Source organism: Syngnathus leptorhynchus, chromosome 6, assembly GCF_054491065.1.
Source record: "Syngnathus leptorhynchus isolate UIUO chromosome 6, UIUO_Slep, whole genome shotgun sequence".
In the NCBI taxonomy this organism is placed as follows: domain Eukaryota; kingdom Metazoa; phylum Chordata; class Actinopteri; order Syngnathiformes; family Syngnathidae; genus Syngnathus; species Syngnathus leptorhynchus.
The window spans coordinates 3,186,253-3,213,788 of record NC_141200.1 but is presented as its reverse complement, the minus strand read 5'-3'; the positions used below and the strand labels follow the sequence as shown (position 1 = coordinate 3,213,788).

At 40.8% G+C, this 27,536-nt stretch overlaps 1 protein-coding gene across 5 annotated transcripts in view; it reads right to left on the bottom strand.

Moving 5' to 3' along the window:
* Positions 1 to 27,536, bottom strand: part of mctp2a (multiple C2 domains, transmembrane 2a) — a 156,843-nt gene that overhangs the window by 5,009 nt on the left and 124,298 nt on the right. For all 5 annotated transcript variants that reach the window (XM_085913666.1, XM_085913667.1, XM_085913660.1 and 2 more), the window contains 2 exons: positions 18,746 to 18,878; positions 15,612 to 15,710 (listed from right to left, as the gene is read on the bottom strand). The gene's annotated coding sequence lies outside the window, so the exon portion shown is untranslated. The remainder of the gene's footprint in view (positions 1 to 15,611; positions 15,711 to 18,745; positions 18,879 to 27,536) is intronic.

Sequence of the window (27,536 nt, the reverse complement as noted above, 5' to 3'; positions counted from 1 at the left end):
GAGAAAGCATGTCACAATATTGCAAGACTCTTGTACTTTTTATAAAAAAAAAAAAAATCTGAACTCAGGAATGTCGATATAAAGTGACATTTACTCTAAAAACGTACTACTAATGATTAGGACCAGACTGTGATTACATATTTTATACATTTTAAATGTCATAAATTTACTGTAAATACGTGTAGGACTTTTTCTTTCTTTCTATTTTTTTTTTTTGTCCACCAGTGTGTGTCTGCTAGCACATTAGCGGATAAATGGGATCTCTAAAATGGAAACTAACTCATTGGAATTAAATTTATCAGCATGTGTGCTCAGAGGTAATAAGCTGTCAGTTAGAAAATGAAGATTTGTATTTAGATATATGACAGCAAAGAACCGGTCGGGGGCCGGGGGGGTGGGGGGGCATGAATAGGTGGAGTAAATGAAGCTGCTTTACACCTAAATGACTTATTTGGGAGGCGACCAAGAGAATCGCGAGGACGACGAGGGCGATGACGACGACAGCGATGATTGCAGATAATATTCTCCCTCATGGAGCTGAAGATTGCAAATATGAAATAATAATGATGTACGGCCAGTCCGCAGAGAGTTAACAAGGGAGGCGGAAATGCATTTTGTCAAACCTTACAATTATTATAATCTCATTAAAAAGGAGAAAAAAAAACTGTGATGTGCTGATGAAAATCAATTTGGGACTCGTACGCGATCAAAACAACAACTCATTCTGAAATTATATGGAAAAAGTTTGGAGTCAGCTGTCCAAGCAGCATCCGCTTGACCTTTCAGTTATGTTGCAGGTCAAACTTGTTTGAGAAGCTGGAGGAAAAAGAATCCGACATTGGTTTTCTCTTCTTTTTACATAAATCAGAACAATGTGAAAAATGTTCATTCACTTTTTTTAATTGGGGGAGAAAAATGCAATTTATTGCAAAAATGCATTGTGCTGTTGCATTTTTGGATGATTAAATGTAAAACAGGTCTACTTGACCCCAGTGACAAAGAAAAAAAGTAGCTTTCAGAAATTGAGATTTTGTTTTTCACTCTTAATTTTTGTATGATTACATCTGAAACGGCCCATGTCAGAAACAAAAAAATAATAATGGAAAAACACTTAGTTTCCTAATTATTCCTCCATTATTTCTAAATAAAAAAAATATTGTTCTAGTATATTGCGTAACTACACATTGAAAATATATGCAAAAAATCTAAAATAAAAAAAACTGTACTTTACACACAGACAAAATGAATTTCCATTGTTCCAATTATATGTATTTTTTTTATGATGTCACAATGAGCATTTTCCCTTTTCTTTTTAAAATTGAAGAATATAATTTGCATTGTTTTACACCGACAAACCAAAATAAAGCCGACAGGAGAGTAAGAAAGTCCGCATAGGTGTGCAAGCAAAGTATCTGTTTCAAACTGAAAAATTCATCAGAGCAGGAGTCCTCTTTTTAAGAGCAGGCTGAGCTGATGAAAGCAGAGCAAGTCTACGTTACAACCTCGCTTGGGGGGGGGGGTATGGGTGGGTGGCTGCGCTAAGGCAGCTGGATTTCAATTGATTAGCTAGCCATGCGTGATGAAAGTTTTTTTTTTTCTCCCCTCCCACAAGTGACACCGTCGCTGTAGACTTTCAAAGAGAAGTACGCCAGGATACTGCTGCAAAAGTGCCAGAAAGCAATGGAGAGCAGATGAGAAGTGAACACATTCAAGTAAGCACGTGTGACACCAACTGTCTGCTCCTACTTTTTATTTTAAGGCATTTGTCACTTGTATGATGCTTGATTTTGTGTTTATTAGTGGAGTAGTGGTAGAGCTTCCAGGAAATCACAGTGAAAGCAGTTTATTGAAATTCCCATCCCTATTTTCAAATGGGTTAGTGTGACTCGCTTTACATTTAATCAACAAAACACATTGCAAACTTATTCTCTTCATTAGTAAAAAGAAAGTAGGGGAGAAATATTTTTGTCAATATTTTTCTAGATTTTTTGTAGGTTCAACTTTAAAAAAATAGAATAACACAAGGCAGTCTATTTTTTTTTATTGAAAAGGAAAAAGTAAGACTACCAGAATAAAGTTATTTGTAACTCCAACACCAAACATCCGTCTAGATTTTCCAACGTGTAGATGTGACCCACTCTACACTTAAAAATAAAATGCCAATCAGTATTCTGAAGTAAATGAAGAAAAACATGACCATCAAAATATATGTCATCCCAATTTATTAGTTTTTCCTTCCAGATTTTCTAAATGGGATGTGACCCACTTCCAAGCAAGATCAACAAAAAACACAATACAAAACATTCGTAATAATTAAATAACATAAAACATGAGCTCTAACATAAATCAAAATCCAATTTAAGATTTTCTTTTTTTTTCTTCAAAAAAGTCAATTAGGCCAACCTATTTCTTTCTCTGAATCTTTGAAACTTGTGTATTTGACGCAAAATAAAACAGCTGAAAAGAAATGTTTCTATATTTTTCACAGTTCAGCAAAATACTATGAGGGTTAAATATTTGCTCATTTTAAACTTTAAAACGATTCATTTCTTAACAGCACAATTTTTTGGGGGGAGGAGGGTGGTAATATATCAGAAGTGAACATTACATATGAAGGCACAGGTTTTATTTTTCCTCTCCTTTTAGTACTCATTTAATTGGCGTCCTATCAAATTACAAGAATCCGTAGGCGTCAATATATGTCCCCCATCGTGAGAAAGAGTGCGATGCGATAGATAGATGTGCTTTCATGTGAGCAGCGTGGTGTAAACAAGTGTATTATAAAAAAAAAAAAAAGGCTCATGTCAGATGCCTGTCAAATCATTGACAAAAAGGAGAGGGGGAGCTTTATCGGATACCGGGGATCAGCAATAGTGGCGACCACATCATGGAGATGTCTTCCATATGAGGGAGAAGGCTTTGGTGGTGGTGGGGGGGGACTCGAGGGCTTTTTGTGAATTTATAGAGGCAGATAGATAAAAATCAGCTTCATATTCCTCCAGCCAATAGTGCTGATGAAAGCACGGCCGAGAGAGAATTACACGGCAAGAGTTTGGTCAACGTACCCGACGCCTTTCTAAAGCAGGGAATTGAAAAGGTAATGAGAAAAAGGCACGCTGCAGGTTGGCTCTGTTTAATAAGTCATCATGCCTCGCTATCTATTGTTATGTGGGGGCTCACGCTCACAACAGACTACGAGCCCCCCCACCCCCTCCATCAACACACGAGCATTTGCACTAATGTTCAAAATAAATCGCAATGTGATCAGGATAAAGTATATTTCTTTTTTTTTTAACAATGAAAGTTGAAATATAAAATGAAACTGAGCAATTGTTGGATTTTTGGACAAAACTGGAAAACAAAATAAACTCCTCTGTGAAATTATAAATGAACTATTTCGTGGAAAATACATCACGTATCTTACCGATTCAGATTTTAGTCGGTAAAATTGTGACAAATTAAGATAATTAGCGATTATTTCACTACACCAACTTTTTAATTTAAATTCGAAATATTCCTGTGGAATTGGAACTTTATTTACATGATTTTTTTGGTCTTATTTAGTGCACTAAAAAGAATAATATGGTGTGTTGAATTTATCCTAAATTATTTATTCAGGTGGTGGCACAAAAGGTGACTTAAAAATTGATCTGGATCCAGATGATTTTATTTTAGGCAAACACTTGGGTTGATTCAACTAAAACTTTTTTCAGTGTAGCCTCTAAATTTGTGTAACATAAATAAAGCTCAAACCTAGCAGTAAAAATCAATCTTTGCTTATAATGAAAAAATAAATAATGGAAAAAAAAATTGTGACTGTAGCAAATGCGAAAGGCCTTCAGTGTTGTCACATCGAATGCAGAGTGACGTAAACGGCGTCAGATGAACACACTTGTCACCGCCGCGTTTTTGCTCCTTTTGTAAAAGTGCTTCTTCATCTCCTCGCTCATCAGACAAACCGCCGGCGCGCCACTGATCTCTTTTCTTCTCGCCGCAAATGATCTGTCTCCCGGCAAACTCTGCACGTATGCAGAAATTAAAACACACACCAAAAAAAAAAAAAAAAAACCCCAGAAAAGGAGCCTGAAGGAAAATGAATTTAAATGTGGAGCCAGTGATGAATGAATAAAGCGCTCTGATGACACTTGACACACATTTGATGAAAGGGAGAGTAAAGGCAAAAAAAAAAAATCCAAACTAAAAACGACGACTTTCTTTGTGCGGCGTATGTGTGTGTGATTACAGGCTGACACATATAATGGTCCATATTTCCCATTTTGACAGCACACTTGTCAGAAGCGTCTTTTGTCTCTTTATCATAGCCTGTGGCTACGCGTGAAAACAACACGATTAGCGCACGGCAACCGGAACTGAACATTTGTTGTACACTTGTACACTTCCATCTCGCTACGCCGGCCGCGTCGCACTCTCTGATCATCTCGCGGGGGCCGTCGCTGGGATTTCTCCAGCGGCGTTTTTTTTTTTTACCATGGAAATTGTCTTTGACTCCCCCCCTCTCTCCCCTGCTCACCCCCCAGGCGGCGGAGGTGGCCGCATCTTCGGACCTGAGCTACCTACCGCTGGCTGCTGACAGCTTAAATCAACTGGCAATTCCTTCTAATGTGGCCTGATGATTAGCCTACTTAGCCTTGGCCAATTTCAGCCCGCTGGAAGAAATTTCTGCTTCCCCTATCTCGATTGAGAGGATCTTGGCTAGTAAGGACGTCCATTTTATTTACTGTATGAAACACCTCACAAGGATTAAAAAACAGAACCCCCCAAAAAAATTAAGTCTTACTGGATTTTCTACCAAAACATGTTTTGGACTGTTTCTTAAAAATGAAGCTTTATTGGAAGAGCGAGAAAGTGCAAGACTCTATCACCTTTAATTTAGAAGGCCGAGCGCAATGACCTCACGGGACTGACAGCACATTCAGTACTGACAAATTGAGGACTGTAAGTGACTGTAGTGAATCGGAAAATGAACAGGAAGCCACGAAAGGAGTGATGGGACCTGTGGGACCGAGACAGATTGTCTCTTGGAAATTTTCAGAGACAGCCATGCCATTATTTTCCAACACTGGTTGTTTTGCTAGAATAGAAAGCCAAAAATTAAATAGGAATCCTACCTGTGAGGAAATGCGGTTGAAATCACCAAAGCACCCCATAAATGAAAGAAATCAAAGAAAAGCAAAAGTCTACTTTTTAGAAGTAGACACTGACCAGGACACTTGATACAAATCTGAGCCAAGATTCAAAGTGTGAAGTGCGTCGAGCGACTCGGGCAACGGAGGAAAGGGGGGGGGGGGTGTTTAGAATCTGTCAACGTCCAATCTGGGATGTCTTTATTTGACACCGTCGGGGTTTTTGTCTGCTCTTTTGGCGAGGCCGTTCGGCCCCGCTGGTGTCCCTTTCACCCCTAAAAGGCAGCTGGGCCGTGACCCCCGCACCGCGGGGTCCTCAAAAAGCCGAGGGGGCTCACGACATCCTATTCACCCCCCCCCGCCCCCTTCCAAATAACTTTATTCATCCTGCGCATGGTAGTCGCCACATTCACGCCGATACAATGTGGACACTCGAGGGCATTCAGGGGAAGGCGTTATGTCTTCATTTCTCGGGTTTGACAGCTCAAGACGAAATGGGCTCGGAAACGAGCTACGCACGCACGGCAACGTCCATTTCGGTCGTGGCGAAGTGGCCGAGTGGAGATGAAGGCAGCTGGCGGGGACAGTGGAGCTTATTTTCACCTGCCTAAGAGCCAGAAGCGGCGCTCGGACTAGACCACCCTGCTCTTCTCTCATCATTCATATTCAAGCCGGGGCCTCTTGACAAGTCTGCTGATCTCACTCAATGTTTTGTGATCGGGACAATACGTGTTCAATGCGTGGGCAAAAAAAAAAAAAAAAAAACGCAGTCTGTGCATCATCACTCCCAGAAAATATCATCGAATGACTCATTCTGGCAGAAGAACAAACTACAATGAGTCAATGTTTTGTCAATAATTGCACTAATAACTGAGATGGATCCAATTTTTTTGTGGGTGTTTTGGAGTCAGCAATAGTAAGCGAAAGAAAAGCCGTCCAAAATCTGCAGACAACAGCAAATTCCTAAAATGTGGCCATGTTGTGATGAATACAAAGGAAAGTCATGTGACAGGAGCGCTTCTGAAACTAAAGCCAAAGTCTTTCTTTAGCACCAAAAAAAAAAAAAAACTGCCAAAAAAAAAAAAAACTCGAGTCAATCTTGTACAAACCAGCCAATGAGAACTGACTTAAAAAGAAAAAAATATAAAGAACAAATCTAAAGTATCAAATTCCTTGTCTCAATTTATAATCAACATCAAAAGCATTTCCCGTTTGCCCAAAAATATCAAGTTGAGCTAAAATCACGACAAGCACGAATTCCACGAGATCTGGAATACATACGAAAAACCACATCTAAAATCAGTATTTTTTTCCAATCTTTTTCTGTGGTGCAAAATGTGTTCAAATTTAATAATTCTATCTCAAACAAGAACATTTGGGATGCAATTCTTTTTTTTTTTAGGGGTGGGAGGGGGTTGGATTTTGATATCCTAAAGGGAGGTTTATACATTAGCGCTGTAGTTGCAAAACACTGTTGATATTCAAATGATTATTGTGCAAAATCTGGGATAAGCTTGTGTGTGAGAGCTCTTCTAAGTGCCTACAACTATTGCTAATTCCCCTCACCATTGTGGAGCGAACAAAGGCCTTAATCCCATTTCACTTTTGCGGAGGGCCGGGACTATTTTCCCTCTCGTAAACCAACAACACTCCCCCCCAAGCCGGAGCTGAGAGCCTCTGAGAAAGGGGCCAGTGTGTGTAGACTTCAAGGCCCTTTTTTTTTTTTTTTTGTCCAACTTGGCTAGTGCTCTGCATAAACTTTTAAGTGGTCCCAGTAGACCACAAACACCTTTTTGCCAGAAAAATAAGCTAGCGCAAAATGTAAGAAGAAGTGGGAGGGAAACCAAACACTCTTAACCCGCACAATACGAGAAGAAAAAAAAAATCGACGCTCCTTTATGCGCAAGACTGCAAAGCGCTAACATTTTTTTTTTTCCCATTCCCCTCCTTCTCCTCTTTAGAATTTTCATTCTACTGATAGCAAGATCTCTTTCTCTGCATTGTAAATGCTGTAATCCATTATTTATAACGCCGGCCAGTCCACTATCAAAGCGAGCCCGGGCTGGTCGTACTTTGTAGTGGAACTCGGCGAGCGCTTTCTCCCGGCTTTGACTTCGTACTTTGTTATTCAGCCCGCACTTCATCTTTATGATGTCATCGGCACGGCATGTACGCCTTACTCAAATGAGATATACACAGGACAAAGCTAAACCAAACCAAACCGGGCTTATTTTTTTTTCCTCTTTTTCCCCGCAGAAATCATCACAAGCCGTCTTCTTTTAATCTAAATCAATTAGACACCCATGTAGGGCAATCAACTGGCAACTCCTGTCAACGTACACAATACACTGTTAAGAAATCCCAATTACATGCTGGTGAAGACAAGCTGAGCTGCACTTATGTCATGTTTGTGCCGTTGACTTGCAGTAAAATAAAATGGCATTTTTTTTTTTTTTTTTTTTGCTAAAACACGCCCAGCGGATTCCACAAGTGTTGTCTTAATAACCGCAGGGACACACCGAGGTGAATGTAACCTTTCACATATAACGCGCACTCCCGCAAAGTGATAGGCCTTTGCCTGATGTTAATGGTTTCCAACATCCCAAGGTAGCGTGATGTATCCGTGTCCAAGATGGCCTATAATGTTGTTTTCCCCAGCTCGCCTCGGGCAGATAGACGAGCCGCGGTGGTTTAAAGTGATATTGAATGTGTTCAATACTAACGCATTCCTCGATCAAACTGCATCAGTTTGTTATCTAAACATAGGACCACACGAGAGAGTTTCCACTGGGGCGGAAGTCTCGACGATGACCATGGAACTAACAAGAAATGGCTAAATGGCTAATTTCCCAGTTTGTACCATTTTTTTTTTACTTTAATAATGACTATTTGCTTCCTCAAGTTGACCCTAGAAATCTGACGAGAATAAAAGATTACTAAAACACAATTAAAATTTTTTTGAAAAATATTACTGGTAAATGGACATATATGAAAAAAATCTTATTTTATTAAAAAACAGTGAAAACAAAAGATTACTTAAACCCATCATTGTATTAATGTGCATTAAACCTTTCGCACGCAGTCATTTTTTTTTTTATAAATTATTTTACTTCACAAAAGAAGTAGGCTACTTAGCCCCCAAGTAGCTTAGCGATAACTGCTAACTTCTAGCTATTCATTAAAATAAAATCTCTTATCAGGCTTGTGGAGGAATTAAAAAAACACAAAAAAAGGTAATTTGGTGTGGGAAGGGGGGAGGGCATGTTCACCTTAGAGTTTAATGAATAAGAAAGAAGTTGCAAAACAATAGCCCCCGCTGTATTCGAAATCTTAACCCCCCGCGCCCTCATTTGGAGAGCCAGGCGTATCTCCCGGCCGCACCGGTCTAATCTGTGGCGCGTCCGCGTGACCAGGTGAGACGCGGTGTTAATTCCAGATTGCACGGAGAGCAGCACAGACAGGTAGAACGACGCCACGGGAGCCGACGTGTGACCCCGACAGGGATTGGCAGGCGGGGTGTTAATTGGATCGGTGTGCGATGGGAGGCCGGAACTCCTTCTAGACTCAAAGACGAGCGCTTCTCTTTCGACACGCTCTGGTTACAAACCCCCAAAAATTATTTGTGACTTCTTTCCCAACAGGCGCAAAGATATTGTATAGGGGATTTTATAACTTATTTTTGGTTTTATAGTTGACCTCATTTATCAAAGGCTAGCACCCGAGTTAGCATGCTACTTAGCTTTAGTTTCGACTTTAGTTCGATCAGGACGGAATGCTATCAAAATGCAAATGTCTGCAGATGATTTGTAAATGTGATGTTTGGTATGAATGAATGTAATTTAATTTTTGATTTATCTACAAATTGAAAAAAATAACACATCACAATTGTTTAATTTCTCGCATTTACCGGTTGCTTCACAATGAAAAAAAAATGCGCATTGTTATGCAATAGCAACAGTTATTGCTGCTATTATTTCAATATGAATACACTGGAAAATGTATGCAACCTTGTATTTAACCTCAGCTATTGTGTTGGATGGAGATGAGCTTTTTTTTTTATCTTTGTCAACTGCTGCATCTTACTCTCAATAATAAGCAAAAGGATTAAGTGAAACTATATGCAAGCCAATGTTTTTTTTTTTGGCACAGCCATTGAAAATGTGTGCGGAAAAGATAATTGTATTTAATAGAGGCATTGAAAAAAATGGCTCCACTTCTAGCTAGACATGGGAGTAGCTAATTAAACATGATTTGTGGTAATTGATACATTCGATAACATTTCATCAAGACTTCAACTGTAAGGTAAACAATTGGGTACTGCAAGACTCGCCTCATGCTTGCCAAATAGTGAGACGACTGAATTTGCTAGCTGTTAGTGCAATTGGCCAATTGTGATAAACTTGATAATACACCTTTGTAAATTGTTTATAAAGTGATTATCAACACATTTGGAACACTTTATTGAAACAGTGACAGTGAACTAATTGTGCTAAAATAAAATGTAAACCTCAAGCTTGCCAAATAGTAAACGATCCACCTCCGCTACTATTTTGCTAGCTAAATGATAAATGGGTGTAGCTTATCAACACTATTTTCAATGCAAATAGAAAGAATTATATATTTTTTTCATTCTCTCCACATTTTCCCACACTTGGGAGCAGTGGTAATAACACTAAATACATAATCTAATATGGTGGTTATGGTATGAATGAATGCTCTTTTGGCCGGCTTGTCAACGTGCTATAGATTTCTCAACAACCGTGGACGAGGCCGCTGTGAGCTGTCAGATTTGCGGCTGATATCTCTATTAAGCAAAAGGGGGGAAATCTATTGTTGTCGGGGTGTGTGCGCGAGAAGGGATTTCCAAGCGGGCCGACTTTTAAAAAAAAAAACGACAACCACAATGTGCACGTTCAGCTTGATCAGTGCGGGAGGATTTCAGGGCGCGTCGGGAGGGGTACTACCCTCTTTGTGGCACATGCTGCACGGACATAATGAATTATATTATAATTACAAAGCGCAGTCTGTAGAAGTGGACAATATAGATATTTGGCCAGGGGGGGCGGAGTGTGCTGCTCCATAGAGACCGTTCCACTCCAGACTGCATTTCTATTGAGATCAATTTAACTAAGACACATCTCAATATGAATGAATGGGGCTTTGTTTGGGGAATAAAAACATTTGAACAGGGATGCCTCCTCCTTGTCATTCGCGCAGGGGTACAAGGCCGGTTTTACACGGTCGAAAATGCATTAGAAAACGGATTTTGGGGAAAAAAAAATAGATGGTCGAGAAACCTGCACACACATGTACAATGGTCATTGAAATCTTCTGTTATGGTGCAGGTCAACTTATTTTTTACATCTTTAATAATGAGCAACCTAGCCTACAGTTAAAATTGTATTTTAAAGTGCAATAAATGGATAGTGTCATTTAAATGAGCAAAATAAGTCGCCTAACATAAAGCTGAGATTTGCAGTCCTCATTTATGTTCAAGTTGTTTACGGCACGTTTAAAATGTGACCAAACAACCCCCGAAAAATTGATGGCCACTTCCATTTAGATCTGTGGAACGAGTAGTCTCACTATTTGGCAAGAGGTGATTCAAATTCATCGTAAAATGGTGGTAGCGCTGTAATAATTTTGGTGTACAGGAGACAATACAAATGTGTGGCACTTGCTATTTAGTGGGCCCACTTACTGTTGAAAGCAATTAATGATTGTTAATTGTGCATTTAATACACAGTTATGACATTTTTAAAACCAACTCATCCCGCTTGTATTAGGAAACACTTATTGCTAAGTAGCAGTGATATTTCAGAGCCATCAGAGAGGCTCGTGTTGCTTTTCTGTCTAGTGCGCCATGCTGAGATTGGGCCAAAAAAGCGATAGGGAAAAAAAAAAAAAAAAAACCTGGCAAGCGGCTGAGCAGAGGAGGATTTGACGGCAAGGTGACAAAGAGTTCAAACAAAATGAGGCTTGTAGATTAGCAGCGCTCCCCTTGGTGACAGGTGTCATCTCTGGGGGCAGTCTGTCACTCTGCTGCCTGCCACTCTTCATCCACAATGACGCCACGGAGGATGAGGAAGGAAGGCGGATTCGGCTATAGCTGCCCGTCAGACCCAAACCAAACAACAACATCAAGCAAAGGTGGAGGAACATAAGTCAGGCAAATGTTTGATGACTTCCTCCTCTTCTTCTTCCTTTGGGTCTTAATTAACCACTTTGTAAAACCATTTACATAAACAGTATTGTATTGTTTTGGTATATATATATAAAAGAAAAAAGAAATTACATTTGATATTTTTTCAGATATTAAATTAATATATATATATATATATATATATATATATAAAATAAAAATAAATAAAAATAAAATATATATAGATATATATTTTTTATTATTTTTATTTTTATATATACATATATATTAATATTAATATATATATATTAGAGTTGTTCACGCATAGCCTTTGGCCCAGTACTGTCCAAGTCCAAGCAGGAAATAAACAAACATGTAGCAAAGGGCACACAGCATAGCAGCAACCATTTTGCCACCAGCGATGAAGAGATCACAAAATAAGTGAGCTAGCAGACGGGAGCTATTGTTCTTTAGTGAACAGGGCCCTGTGAGTTTTTGCCCAGACTATTAACAAGTCTGTGATACAGGAAGGTATTAAACGGGGCAGCTCGGAGGCAGCCAGGCTGAGACCTGCCGCTCTCTGCAGCCATCTGCTCCACAGATTGCGACGCGCCATGCTGTCGCCGGACCCTCTGGCTGGGTCCAAGTGGTCCGAGGGTCAGCCGCTAGTTCTTCATCTCTTCTCTTGTTGATTAACATTGGCCAGGTACGATCATTTGGGCAAGGTGACAAACAGGAGGAGAAGAAAAGGAACGAATGGCATGAAACATATTCCGATGTTTTGGTTTTGACAGATGAAGGATGCCCCCTGTTGACTTTGTCAAGAAAGATCGAAACCACTGACCAGAGAGAGAGAGATAAGAAATTATGTAGAGGAGCTCAAATAGCGCTCCAAAGGCGGATCTGGCGAGAAATTCACATTTAAAATATTCATTGCGCAGGTTGGGGAGGGAGGAAAGGTTACATTGAGTATTTGGCACCTTCACCAATCGTGAAACTCTCTCTGAATTGCAAAGCGAGTGCTGAAGAATCAGACGGCCAATCAAGCAGTGGGCGATGCTTGTCTACAGCATGTAAAACATTCTTTTCACGTAAACGACGCTAGGCTAGACACCAGGTGCTTCGTGACAGTAGGGTTGCACTAAAATGACTCTAAAATTATTCAAGTAGCTATCAGGAGGTCTGTGCGAAAATTAGTCTTGTAACAAAAACTACATAGTGAGCTAGTGGACAACAACTAGTATATACCTGTAGGTAGTTAGCTGGACTATGCTAAAAATTTGCCAGCTAGTAGTCGTAAGCGAGTTGACACAAATATTACGCAAAACAACACAAATTCCTAAAACCCGGTTTCTTGGTTGGGTCACACAAAAACTATCTTCATTATTAGTAAAAAAAACACAAAAAACAACATTACATTGAATTAGTAACAAATTATGCTAATGCTACATTTACCGTAGTGAGTTGTTAACTTCGTAGGATTACACGACCACATTGATAGATAATAGCAAGATGACACTAAAATGGGTAGTGAGTAGGGTCACAAAAACGACAATGGTTGGTAGGAGTAGGATAACGCAGAAACCAGAGTTAGTTGGTTGGCTAATGACTCATAGGACTGATCCAAAAAGTTAATTTGTCAGTCAATGAGAGGGAGTCCACAAAAAAAAAACAACAAAGAGCAGGATTCCGCTGAAACTATACTTCGTGACTGAGTTGGGTGTTACCAAAACGAATTGTATTACCTTGAAATAAACGAAATAAACTCGGCGCTGAGGCACACGAGTGCGTGCACACACACGTGGTACACACACATGCACAGGCTCTGGGGGGAAAATGGACCACCCCCCGGGCACAGTTGTGGCGGAGTGAGTAATGAGGCGGGCTGTTTCCAGCACGGCTGATGGAGGCGCCCATTAACAGGCACGCTTCAGGGTATCTCTCGGCTGCCCAATGGAAATGAGATCTGAAAGAAGCATGTAGAATGTGTTGTCACATCCAAGTGACACTTATTAGCTTTATTTCCTCCTCATTGTTGCTGGCGTACCACCTCTGGGTAAATCCACTACATCTTTGTTGTTTGACGCCTTGGTAGTTATTAGGAGCTGATTTCTGGAAAGATCTAGAACGCTATTGAGCAGAAGTAAGTTGGCAACTCAATCCAGTGGTATGTTGACTTGTGAGTTATTACTATGAAGCTTCACGTGCAACACCACTCGAGTGAAGTGAAATGAGAGATTGGAGCGATAAAGATACTGTGTGATGTTCTCACATGTGGGCAAGGAGAACCACAGTTAGAAATGTTGTCATTTATTTTAATGGTCTGATACGAATTCAAAATCTGCTGTAGGCCACAACTCACATCCAGACACTCCCACACAGACAAAACCGGTCGACGGGACTTTAGCTCACTCGGCCATATAATAAATTTTTTTTCTGAAAATGATGGTATGGATTGTCATGTTTTATACAAAACAGTTCTACACAGTTCATCCGTCCGTCCATCCACTGCTTGTATTTGAATTTCACATATGACACAATTTTCCGTCTTTTAAAGCCACACTTTTCCGATCAATCTGGCATCAAGCCGCTACGACTTAGATGTTGCATCCTCTTCAAGACTTTGTGAGAAGATATTAGCGTCCATCGCAGCACAATTATGTTTCCATCCAGCCGACAGTATTGAGCTCGTATAGTACTTTAGCGGCGCGTCGGCCGTATGGACGGCTTTGGGAAGGGTGAGTGGCACCTCATTTCACACAGCCTAATGGCTTGACACCGAGAGCACAGTGAGGAGCTTCCCTTCATTTTTGCGCTCCAACTTTTATGAGACGCCGGGATTAGGGCTTGATTGAAAGTCACCGTGAGCTGACTCCTTACAGCGCAGAAGCTTTTTCAACTTCTCGTTGACGGCTTCATTTTATTAATGACACGCACGCGTAGACAGACAGCAGTCAACTCGCCTCTCGATGAAGCTGAATTGATACACAGTGTGGACCAAATATTTATGCCAGTAGGATTGAATGGAATGAAGGTTTAAACTCCCACTATGATTGGTGGGATAATGTAATGCTGACATGCTTAAAAATTGGACTGTACTCTTTAATCATATTATATTATAAAAACTATTCTCGCAAAGTTACGTGTTTCACCGATGTATGAAATATGGCAAAAATAGAAAGACCAACATTCATTTTATACTGTGAAAACATGAATTTATGACTGAATTATTCATCTATATTGAAATTATGTCCAATCTTTTCAAGGATAAGATTATTCTTCTAAAATTTGGATTTTAATCTCAAATTTGCAATATTCTTTGTTTCTAACATATGACCAACAAAATTTAATACAACCTTAAGCCTAAAAAAATTACGCAAGATCAAGATAACATCCAAAATAGTTTTAGTTCTCTTTTCAAGTTACCCAAAAGCTTCTTTGTACTACAATGAAAAAGATTTCTTCTCATACCTATTTTTTTTTTTTAAACACGGTATTAAAAACAAATACTGTTGTCATCATAGTGGTTTCGTTTGACAAAATAATTTCAAAGATAGTTGAAAAAATATTTCCTGTGAAAGAAAAACAACCTCCTCCTAATAATTTACTACACGGTGCATTCATGACACACCCACTAATCATCTCAATTGTTTTTTTTGGTTTTTTTTAATGTGCGAGTATGTGAATTGAAAGACGAATCCACAAAGGACACTAAATGTATCCCCTGCATGTGACAGACACGGCAGCCCTCCAGGCTTAGTTGTCACAAAACCGGCGACCAGTCAGAGCTCGTCAGGTCGCCGTCGTAGCATAATTGTGTTGTGACACCTTGAACCCGCCACTGGTTGTGCCGCGTGCTAATTTTCTGATAGCGCGCCGCGTGGGCTGCTGGAATCACAGCTATGATGGCTGTAATTTGTGCGGCGAGGAAAAAAAAAAAAAAAAAAAAAAAGGGAGGAGGGGGGGCATCAACAGGATAAATACAAATTAAAATTGATGCTGGTCTTTGAGTAGTTTACGTTAGGTGGGGAGGGGGGGGGTATGCGGAGAGAGCTTGCTATTTGGTCCCTCCATTACACGGCAGGGCCCCGGAGGCAAAGATGTGCTGCAGCATGTGATCACAGGCTTGATAATAAAGCTTAGAAAGCACCTGCTTTCATGCATGGCGCTTTGAAAATGTTGCATGGCGACATGTCAAGGCTGTTACCCTCCACAATAAACACGGCTGGAACAAGAATCTGCGATTTATCAAACAATACGTGTGGACTAAGAGTGTATCCGTGTGTGTGTGTGTGTGTGTGTGTGTGTGTGTGTGTGTGTGTTACCGTCCCGCAGAGCCAAAAGGGGCGTCCTGCTGGACTCTCATCTCAGCGCGTCTCCGCCCGGCAGTTCAAGAGCTCTTCATTACAGACTCCCCCGAACGTCTAAGGGAGAGAAAAGAAACAATGATGAGCACGGCGTGTACACGTAACCTTTTCCGAGGCTTCGGTCGACCACGACCGAGAGCGCCGCGGGATCAAAACGGTGGCGGATCAAACACGAATGTGAAAGTGGTTCACTCGACAGGACACATCATTAGGTACGCGGATAAATGGAAGCAACCATGTGATCAAAATACGGCCCAATTTATTTGTTGTACAGTCGACGATGAACAAGAAGCTTTTCGTTTTTGTTTGAAGCCGCCATTTTGGAGCAGTTCCAACATTTAGGGAATCCACTCAAATGATAAGCAGGTATTGCAGATGTGTTCATCTCCAAAGCAAAACATGGATGTTGACGTTGAGGATTCACGACTCGCAGCTGGAATTATGATTATAGCTTGCAGCGTTCGAGTCTGAGCCACAAACTAGTTTTGACGATTCATTATGATTTTGTCAACTTTTTGAGAGTACTATGGACATAATTGTCAGGTACAACCATATTTGCGTAACCCGATAAAAATAATGATGATCAATGTAAGTGTTTAAAATTCAAAAATATGGAAATATATGGAAATCTGCATTGATTCGTGAAATTTGCACAACTTCAGGTGGCTGGTAATCTAGAACACTGGGCTCCATTTTTTTTTTTTTTTTGTGAGTGGATCGAATCCACTTAGGTAGAAATCTGTCATGCCCTAGCATACGAGAAAAGATAGTCACAACCGCAAATGCACTTTTCAGTTTATAAAATGCAATGAGCACGCTCACGCAGGTGCTGCTGTGAGCCACAGCTCACATCTCAACACTCACCCGCAGACTCCTCATTCTTTGATCATTTTACGCTCGCAAATTTTATATCACATATTTTCACCGATTATGGTTTGCTCTGGAACATAACAGCGATGAACAGGATAGTCAATTTTAGTCCAAACATTCCAAGCAGCTTCACAGATCCGCCCGCCGGAGAGCCAGTGTTTGCGCAGCGCCGAGGAATGGAGCTTGACAGGCTCATCAACGAGGCGCTTCTCGCAATCCACTGATATAATAATTATAGCGTCCCCCGTCTTTAGTGGAGGTTGATTGTTCTTGCTGTGAGCTAACACACTTAATTGTGCTATGCAAATGAGAGCAATTACAAAGCTTTTAGGTGAAGCGATGACAGCTGAGCTTGGTTTTCCACCGAGGCCTCGCCCCAAAACAGTTGTCATGGGAACTCGCCATAGAATAACACGCACACGCATTCAAACCCACACGCCGTCTAATGGATATAATCTCATGATATGGCTGCAAATTGCATCCTCTCCAGTCGCTGGGGTTGATCCATTCTTTGATTACTGAATATATTCCAAATTTGCTTTGACTAAAAAGGAGGGTTGGGTTTGAGTCAACAAAAAAATGGATTTAACGAGATTGTAAAATATGCTCGCAGCGAGACGATGTCAACAATCGGTCAAATGTATCAAAAAGGATTTTACACGATCCCCGCCGCACGCATTTAAAAGTTTATAATTGCCAGCGTAATGCTGTGATCAAAATGGCTTCATTGTGCATGTGATATGCTGATGAAAGACTGCCACTGATCATATCGAGAAGCGTGGAATGACTCAAACTCGCTACCCGTTGCACTTTTGCAGACAATTACATTTTCCTTACAATTAAAATCAATGTTTTCGGCAGACATGCAGTTTTTAACGGGAATTTTTTTTTGGAACGCCAAATTACAGGCAATGAGTAGAACGCCGGCTGCGGTGTTTTCTCCACATCATCTATATGACAATTAATCTCGCCGAGTCTTTCATAAATTAAATATGAATGAGGTGTTCTGGAGGTAAATGACAAGAGGCAGAGCGTAATTGAGGTGGCGGCAACGCGGCCTTCCCCGACTAATCTCTGACTGGGTCACGTGACTGGGGCCGCTCCCCCAATGGCGGCTGCTCTTTTCGCCACAAAAGCCGGGGCAGCTGGGAAAATTGATTTCCTCGCACGAGGTGTATTTGATAGCTTTTGAAATAAAAAATTAAAATGAACTAACCTGCGCCCCACACGCAAAAGAGCAAATTAAACAAGCTCGGCGGTGGTTGCATTTTTTTCTCCCCTCTGAGCTCTGGAGACAAATTCCAAGATGATTTTGTTTTTTTGAATTTGTATTAATATCATATTTATATTCATATAAATGTTTGTAATCTATAATATATATAAAATGACAGAGGACTTTGAAGTTATTATATTTATTGTAACTGTAAATGTGCATTTTTCTATGCAACATCCCTTTTTAGTATTCACTATATAAAATGTGTATTTATACACTTGGCCTTTTTTAAAATTAGAAATTAATTTGCAGATTTATTGTATGCTATAGCAACAATCATTTCCAAATATTTTTTTCCATAATTTCTACTAAATATCAATTTAAGCTTAAAATAATCACCCATTTGTGTGCTATGATAATATATAATTGTGAATTAATTTTCGTGATTTTAACCAAATATAAATATAATCAAATTTACTTTCTGATTTGAAACTACACGATGAAGCATGTTTTGTGTATTTTTACCAATCTCAACGAAAAACCAGATATTATTATTGATGCAATTAAAATTGTGTTTTTAAGATACTATTTGATGATCAATGATAAATATAGTATTTCCTTTTTAAAAGATTTCAACTAAATATACATATTTTTTGTAATTTAAATTTTTGAATTAGTTATAATAAATTCAAAATAGTCATGTCCCTTTGCAGTTCCAAGCAAAGTAAATTTCGCTATATCAAGACTAATATTTCCAATTAAATAAAAGTCAACTTTAAAGAAAGTATATCTATATTTTTTCATACTACGCCTACTCCAGAATGCTTAATTCCATCTTCATTACAGGAACAATGTAAACAGCCGAGCGAACACAGGCGCGTAGTCCTTTGTGCGAGCGAGTCAAAGTGGACCAGACGAGCCGAGGCAAACGAGCGCCGACAAAAAGGACGATGCGGCCGAGCAGATGTTGCTGCAGGTGGACGCCGAGATCAATAGGCGCCGCGGTTACCTGAGCCTCGGCAACTCGTAGCAGATGTTAAACAGACTGATGCCCCCTGGAAGGCTGATCAATGGACAGGAGGCAGATGGACCAGAACATGGGGGAGTGCTGCGAGGCGCCGCTAGTTAGAACACACAAATTGCTGGGGAAGAAAAAAAAAAAACCACACACACAATAGGAGTCACATTTTAAATGCAAGTTCAGCTTTTAGGAGGCGTATTGCAACTTGTGCCAAAAGTCTGTCACGTTAATGACTTGAGTCTTATTTACAGGTAGCTGTGACCAGGTGAGAGGAAAAGGAAGACTCAGCACTTCCTGCCGAGCTCCAAACTTGAGCTCATTAGCAAGCAAGCAAGCAGCTCGAGGAGGTGTCACACGATGCCACACGACACCAACCTTTAACGCCCATTAGGCAATTAAATACACACTCAAATGGGGGCCGCTCGTTTGTTATCAATCTTCTTCTACGAGCACCGGTCAGTAAATTACGCTTGTTTGCGGTGGGGAAATAGCCTTCTGCTCTTTCATACACAATTTGCTGGATGATTAGAAAACAATGTTGTTGTTTTTAGAGAAAAAAAAAAAAATCTGAAGCACATCTATGAATTTTGTATTTTGATTTAACTGAAGAACAGCAAAATTTTGGTTAAAATTATTATTATTTTTTCAACTTATTTAACATTTTTTATTTGAATAGTTTTTAACTCTTTAATAGGTTATTTTGAGTTGCAAATTAGCAGGAGAATTAATACAGACCTAACCAGGGAATGCATATTTATTGATTGATTGATTTTTAACTTCCTTTTATATTTTATAATAATGATAGAATGGGTCAAAACTGTCAAATAAATCACAGATAAAACAATCAATTATATTTAAATAGCATTTACCTAATATATGTCTGTAGTTCATATTGTTTTAAACTGTACATTGCGTTTTTTTAAATACTTGCTTTTCACATTTCAATTTATATTTTAATACCTATCATGATATACCTATGCAGTAATAACAATACAAGCAATAATAATATGCTCCCTATTTATATTTACATTACATGAATCAAGCTATTCTGACAGCGACAAGGATGCATCGTGGGCATTAATAGCATCTCGGACACATGACAGACATTTCAAACGGAAAACGTTTCCCACGCACTCCAACTCCAATGTCCTGCCAAACAGCAGACACGCACGCACGCACGTCTGACAGGGCACGTCCCCGTGGCCGCGGTTGTCCGAGAAGCAACTTGAACCGGGCGATAACCCGACAGACTTTATCTTGTCTTGGGTGAAGCCCGAAGACGACACTTCAACCGCACGAGGCGACGTACAGCCCCCGAGAGCCCTAACCTTCCCCTGGTCCCCACCGCCGTAGCCTGAAAGCTGTCAGCGGCCCTGTTGCTTATTGATGTTTCTGCATGTTTTATGTCTCGGGGAGATATGACGGCCGTGACACGGTGCTGATTTCAATCGGCCTTCGCCGAGTGACAGCTGGGGCAAGTGAGAAGAAGAAGGAGAAGAAGGGGGGAAACAAAAAAAAAAAAAGAAAAAGGTTGGGATGTCATTGGCTCAGATCAGATCTAGCCTCGTTCTTCTCCTCCCTTTTAATGAAAATGTTTCATTCACGTCTCACGGCTCTCTTTCCCCCTGGCTGATGAATTCAAGGAGAGGAAATAAAAGGAGAAACGAATAGCGGCGGAGAAAGAAATTCGGCTTTTGTCCGATTGGGCCGGGGCGAGAAGAGACGATGACCCCCGGAGCCAAAGGTTCTGACACCGCATCAATCCCTTTAGGGGGCGAGGCCTGCCGGACCGGCGCTGGCTGGAGATTACTTGAGCACATCTGAGGGATGGCTCGCTCTATCTATTTCACACGTTCTATGCAGAGTTGTATGCTTTGGATCCTGAGCTGCCAGCTAAATTAGGTCTGAGATCATTCTGCGGAATGAAGGGGAGCCATCCAAGGCAATTCAATCCCACGAGCATTGACAGAGAGCTTACTGAATCCCAGGAAAAAAAAAAAGAAGAAGAAGGGGGACGTGCATCTATTCCCTCTTTCTCTTTATGATAGTGATGAGAGGAATGTAGCCCGGGTAATCCCAATAAGGCTCTTAACTTGCAAATTCAAGTATAGGCACATATGTACCGGTAAGACGCTCCCACGCTGCTTTTTCCACAAGCACGTATCGTCGGAAATTCACTTTTTTTTTTTTCAACTGAGCTCAATCAGTTTAACTATTGGTTAAATTTTTTTTTTAATCCCAACTAGAGTTAGCTTTCAAAGCACACAATGCTAACTTAAAAATTAAAAAAGACAATCCGAGCGTATTTAGTTGACAAAGGAATAAAACTGTGTCATAAATTTTTATTTATAAGTCAATAATTTTGCCATAACATTAAGATGACTTGCTCAATAGGCTATGAGCACTAACAAGCTATAGCAAATATTCCGATGGGGATGAAACTAAGATTCAATTTCAATGACAGTATATTGATGAATGTGGTGATGCAGCGCATCATTAGCGATAGCATTGGCAACTAACGGGAAGATGCTACATGCTAATGATTTGCTTCAAATTCATTATCGTGATGTGTATTTTTTTTTTTATATAATTATTCAACTACCTTGATGACTTGATTTTTTTTTCTTCTTTTATTTACTTGCGTCAGTCAGTCATATTTATTTTTTCCTGGTCTCATCTCTCCTTGGACAAGTTAAGTCCTTTCAAAGTTTTTGTTCTCTTCAATCAGATAAAACAGTTCATTTGCTGAACTGTCAAATTAATAGCGCAAGTAGCTCCTTTGAGCGCAGTCATAATTTTTTTTCCCTCTGTAGAAACACAATTACTCCGAGGGGTGGGGTGGGGGTGGGGGGGGGCATAATGAGATTCAAAACAAAGCCCAAATTAGCTGTCATTAAATTATTTCAATTTCCTTTCCTCGCTAATAGAAGATTGTGACAGGTGTCATAGTCGGACGTCACGTTGGCCCGGCAACATGCTAGAATGGATAATTGATCCATCAAAACGCATCTAGCTTGGGCAATAACTGGCTCCAGACGGAACGCGCATAGAAAATCGAATTTAAAGCCTGGCGTTGACGGCTCCGCCGCGCCTGCGCTGAGTCGATCAACTATGTATTCCCCTTCTGACAACACTGTTCACATGCTGTTAAATAATTTAAAGCGCTGGCTGGTCCCAAACCACCAGTCACGGTCCGCGGGACATTCCGTACTGGTTCGCACGATAAGATTAAACCAAAAAATTATTATTTCGTTATTTTCACTTTGAAACTGGATTCCAGACACAATTTCAGTAGTTATATCAGAAAAGCAGGACAGGCACAACAAGATAGGAACCGGCTGATTTTCATTTCCAAAGTCTTGAAAGGCAACGTGCCACCGTAGATAGGCACTTTATTAAATCTGTCTCATAATACCCACTCAACCCTTCCAAGTGACTGTTGACTGCTTTACAAAGTTCCATCTTTCCCGGAACACAGTAGACACTCAAACGCAACAATGCTTCCAGAACTATTTAATCCATGTGAACTGTGAACGTTTGCTCAGTTATTTTGTTTCTATCCTCTCAACATGATGCCTTGAACTCAGTTACTTGAGATTCAAATCAAGGTTTCAATGGTGAAAATCAGAGTAATGGCGAGTTGCTATCTTTTATAAATGATTCGGGTTTGTTTCTGAGCTGGTCTGTCAAAATAGTGCACAAAAAAAAAAAGTTGGCGACCACTGAGCGAAAAGAAGGAACATGAAAGAGAAAAAGCATTCTCCGAGGAGCTGTCATAGAGAAAGCAAGATGCCACAGGAGGGGAGGGGGGGGGGAGCAGCGTCTGTTGGAGGAATGCCTTCAGTAGCTCAGCTTTTCACATTTTAATTTGAGGTCTGCGACGGTAGAGCCCGAGCGAGCGGGTCCTGGGAGTCGGGCCTGGTGCTCTGACCCCTGAACATAGACTGTCAGCCCGGCTCGGCGGAGGATCACCGGGGGCCGCCGGGCCGGGTCGCTTTGAAAGCCGCCGCCAATTCAGCCCGAAGACGCAGCTGAATGGCCGCCGCTGTCGCAGACGCCGCCACCAGTGAAAAAACAGGTTGCGCCAGGAAGAGAATTTGCTTTCAAAATGTGTTTGTCCTCTGACCTCGTATCCAACCTCTTGCCCCCGCCGCCTTTGAAGCCCGGAGTATGTTGTTTTATTTTTTTGCATGGGGGGGGGGGGGGCACTCCTTTCAGTGCCCCTGTCAGTATAAATATATTAATAATCTGACAGCTTCATCTGCTTTTGAGGGCCCGGCTTGACAGGCTCACAAAAGGCCGGGCGCTGTCTACACGTCCGCGTCTTCCTGTCTGAACAAGACGCACACACTGAGTTGATTAAGACATCACACTCCTGCCAGCCATTGATTTTTACAGCCGTCTCTGTCACTTACTGTACCGGGGCCCCCCGACGGCGGCGTCCAAATCGACCGCGACAGCCTCGTGGTGAGGCGCAGAAAATATTTGAGAGGAAGGCTCAGTTCAAGTAAATGCGCTTTTTTATTCCGCCGCGTGTCTTTTAATCTCCTATATGCTCACCCAGTTGTGGGATCAAACGTGGATACGCGACAGAAATTGATTCTATTTGATTTGGTTTTGGTAAAGACAAAGAATGGAGCCCTTCCCTTTTTTTTTTTTTTTTTTTTGAACGTCAGTTATTATTTGGGTTGTGGGATAGTTTATATCAACAACGTGATCAAATTGAAACAGTTTCCATCCTTTTAAATCAAAGTCAGAAAAAAAGACAGATTATCGGATGTTTCGAAAGATTATCCGAAAAATGGTCAACATTTGAAAAACTATTGTCAAGTTTAAATTAGTAACTTGTGTGGAGTGTTTGTATAAACTGCCACAAAAGTCACTCAACCACAATAAAATGACAAGGAGAAGAAGATACTGGAACTCAATCAGTCGATTCTTCTTCTTGGTATTGTCCGGCCATCTGGAAGCCCTGTGGCACGATACTGCCTCTCACAGGTCAATCTCGGTACTACGAAAACTCTGTTGCGTGACGTATTATTCATCTTCAGTACACCGATGAATTTATTCCCCCCCATCATTGTGTGTGTTCTCTCACATTTTAATATTGGATTAAAAATCTCGATGTGTGGATTCGACTCGAGTTTTGATAGGAGCCAGTACGAGTTGAACAAAGGAGGAAGGGAGCGAGTGCATTTGTGCATGCGCCTGTGGAAAAGAGCCCCGCCTCTCAGACGGCGTGGAGAGACAGAGGGAGAGCAGGGGTCAGAGGGAGCACAGGTAATTGAGGTGTCCCCGCCCCTTCCCTCTCCTCTCCCCCCTTTTTTTTTTTTTCCGGGGCTTCTCACCCCATCCTTTCACCCCGCCACCCTCTATCGGCACAGCGGGCACAATTACGCTTCCCATCACCCCACCAGCTGGCCCCCGTGATCCTGCACTTCTTACTAAACGCGACTCCATTGGCCCCTTTCCCTCTTAACCTCTCAGCAGCCATTCTGGGGGGGAAATAGGCCGAGTTGCACTGCACGCCGACAGCGGGAGGAAAAAAACTCCGGGGCCGCTATGCTACTTTTCAACAGTTTGGGGAAAATAGGGTCAAATGCAGGTTGTGCATTGAGAATGAAGACTGGGTTCATAGCAGGTGCAGAACACGGCTTACGTTCCTAATATTTTGGGATTCTCATGAAAGCAATTGCTGTAATTGCAATGAGTAGCTCTAATTACTACAAAGTCAAATCTTGTAAATGAAGGTCTCTCTCACTCAACTATCAGCAACCTGATATGATCTCTAATGGAAATAGATACACACACACAAGCAGTGTTTCCATTAAATCTATCGAGCAAGGCATTTTCTCAATATGGTAAAGGTAATAAGGTAACATCAAATAAAACATCAGCAATCATTTAAAATGAGACAAAATATGTGATGTGTGGATGGATGACAGCGACAAACAATCAGCGATTTTTTTTTTTTTTTGTCCGCTTGTTGCGATGCTAACAAGTTGAATCAAGCAGAAGTGTCTTTCAACATGTATGTTAATTGCGCTTCTATTTTCGGACGTGGACACCTGCGCATCGGTCTGATCCGATTCCTCCAACACGCTCGGGGTGTCTCTTGATAGACAGCGTTTTCACCCCATCCCTTCGCATTAATGAGCGGCGAGGCGCTCCAGCAGCGTTATTACCTGAAATAATACCATATGGTAAAATGTAAACAACATCTGCATATTCATGTCACAACTTCATCTGTTTAATTAGTTCCAGCAAAGCAGTTTAGCCTCTGAGCCACACACCCCTCCCCATAACCCTTTCCTACCTCCCTTCCTGTCAGAGACGTGTCCCGCTGTCGCTCCCGACAGTCCTCCCATTGTTCGTGATGCTGCCTAGGACTGACGACCAGGAGTGTCTTACAGGCCACAGATAAGGTGGAGTCACTTAGAGAGTGTGTGTACATATATATATATATATATATATAATATATATAAAAATATATTATATATATATGTATATTAAATTAAAAAAATATATATTTTATATATATATATATATACACATATATAATATATTTTATATTTTTTATATATATATATAAAATTATATATTTTCCCCATATAATTATTTATATGTCATTATATATATATATATAATAAAATGTATATAAAATATAAATATATAAAATAATATATATATATATATAAACTATATAAAGATATAATATAAATAATTAAATAGTAAAAAAAAATAAAAAAATCTATATATAAAAATTTTAAATCCCATTGGGACTTGTACATTCAAAGACACCAAAGGGAGAGAAATAGTTAGACAAGGGAAAAACAGAGCCATGTGGAATGAGAAGCTTAAGTGGGCATTTTCTAATTAAATTCTCCTTCATCAGACACTCATTTGTGCACAGGCATTAATACTTTTGACCCCTGCGTAGCCTGAACGCTAACATGCCTGAGGAGAAAGGGCGGGGAAAAAGAGGAGAGCAATGAAAGAAGGGGGGAAAAACATGAAGGAATATCTTATTAAAGGGAGTCAGGAGTGTTTTGGCCTCGCTCGCTTGATGGCCGGCTCTCGGTGTCGCGACCTACTGGCGTCGGAGCTAATACGGCAGTGCGCGCCCCGTCATTGTTCTCAATCAATAACTAATTATCAAAGTACTGGCTCCGACCGGTATTGTCCTCTCGGCCCGGAGCCCCTTGTTGCGCGCTGAATGACAGAAATGGGGAAGAAAGGGGAACAGAGGGTGGCTTTTGGCTGCACACTGATGTGCTGCCGCCACAACATCCTTGCAGGCCTTTCAAGGAGCACTGTGCCGTCAGTTTGCATTAGCGTCCCGTACTAATTGATATGAATTAGAACAGAAGAATTATTGTTGCGGCTGAACGTCATAACGATATCCAGGGAGACAAAGAGGGTAGAGAGAACGGCACACAAAAGTAAGAAAAGACCGAGCAGACTGCCGCAACAGATTGCGATTTAAACTGCTGCTTACCAATCTTTTGATAAATAAGAGAAAAATCTCACCAAACTAAAAGGTGACAGAAAGGTCTGTACGTCGGTCGAAAAACGCAAACATTACGCTAAATAAAAAATGGACGCTTCCGTCAAGCACCTTCAATGGGAAAATACAAATTGAAGTGGAAAAATTAGCAACATGCTAGTAGCATGCTACCAAGTGAAACCACGCCATCTTTGAACCTCAATGGATTTTAGCTAGTTCTACTCTCAATCTTACTTGCTTGATTTCAGAATCGATCACCCAACAAAAACTTTTTTCCAAATAAAGGAGCGCCTGCTGTATTTTAAAGCCTCACCAGGTTTAAACCCGGCGCACTAACCGTTGACACAATGTCCTTTTATCACCTTGTCATTGTTGGTTGCTTTTTACAAATGAGCTGACAGAAATAGAGGGAGCCGGTAATTTGTAGCTGGCAACACAGGCCGGATTGTGTGCTGGTGCCTGTCTGTCTCAGTGCTTCCTAATGGGGTGGCTCGTCCTGTCATCCCACGTGGCAGCACAGTTCACTTCTCCTCAATCCCGTCGGTGCCACCGGGACCAGGAGGGGGTTGGTTGGTACGTAGCCCCCAGGAGGAGGGTGTGGGGGGGGGGGGGTCTACTTGCGTAGCGGGCAGGGGTCAGCCTGGTAAAAAAAAGTGCAGCCTCGGGACAGTGAGTCTAATCCCACAGCAAGAGCATGGCAGCTGGAGCAGGCCATCCGTTCAGACTGTATAATGATATCCCTTGCCCTGGATCTGATGTTTGACCTCATTACCAGAGTTTAATTGTGTTTCTAACACAGTTTTTCTTCTTTTCTGCTCTTTCTCTCACTTTTTTTTTTGACAACTCTCCAGGACTTCCATTCTTTTTGCTTACCAAAATTAATTACACAAACTACGCGGACATTAAGGGACTGAATCACAGGAAAAGGAAACCGGAATCGCTTTAAATAAACGGAAAAGGACATGTCTATGATGCAATTGATGTGGATAGTGGAAGTGGAAAAAAACAAGGTAACAGGCAGGTGGACAGTTGTGATGCACTTTAAGCCAACAAACCAAATGACACCACTGGAAAGTTGTCATTTCTGGAGAATGCACATATTTTGCTGACTATGCAAAAATCAAATGCCTATCTTTAATTCATACAGTTAAAGCAACAAGATACATTCAATGTAAGTGATGTCTGTTTTTTTTTTTTTAACATCCACAGAAGCCACATCTTAAAAACAAAGCCAAAGTTAAATAAACATGCAGTTAGTTCCGAAGGGTTTTC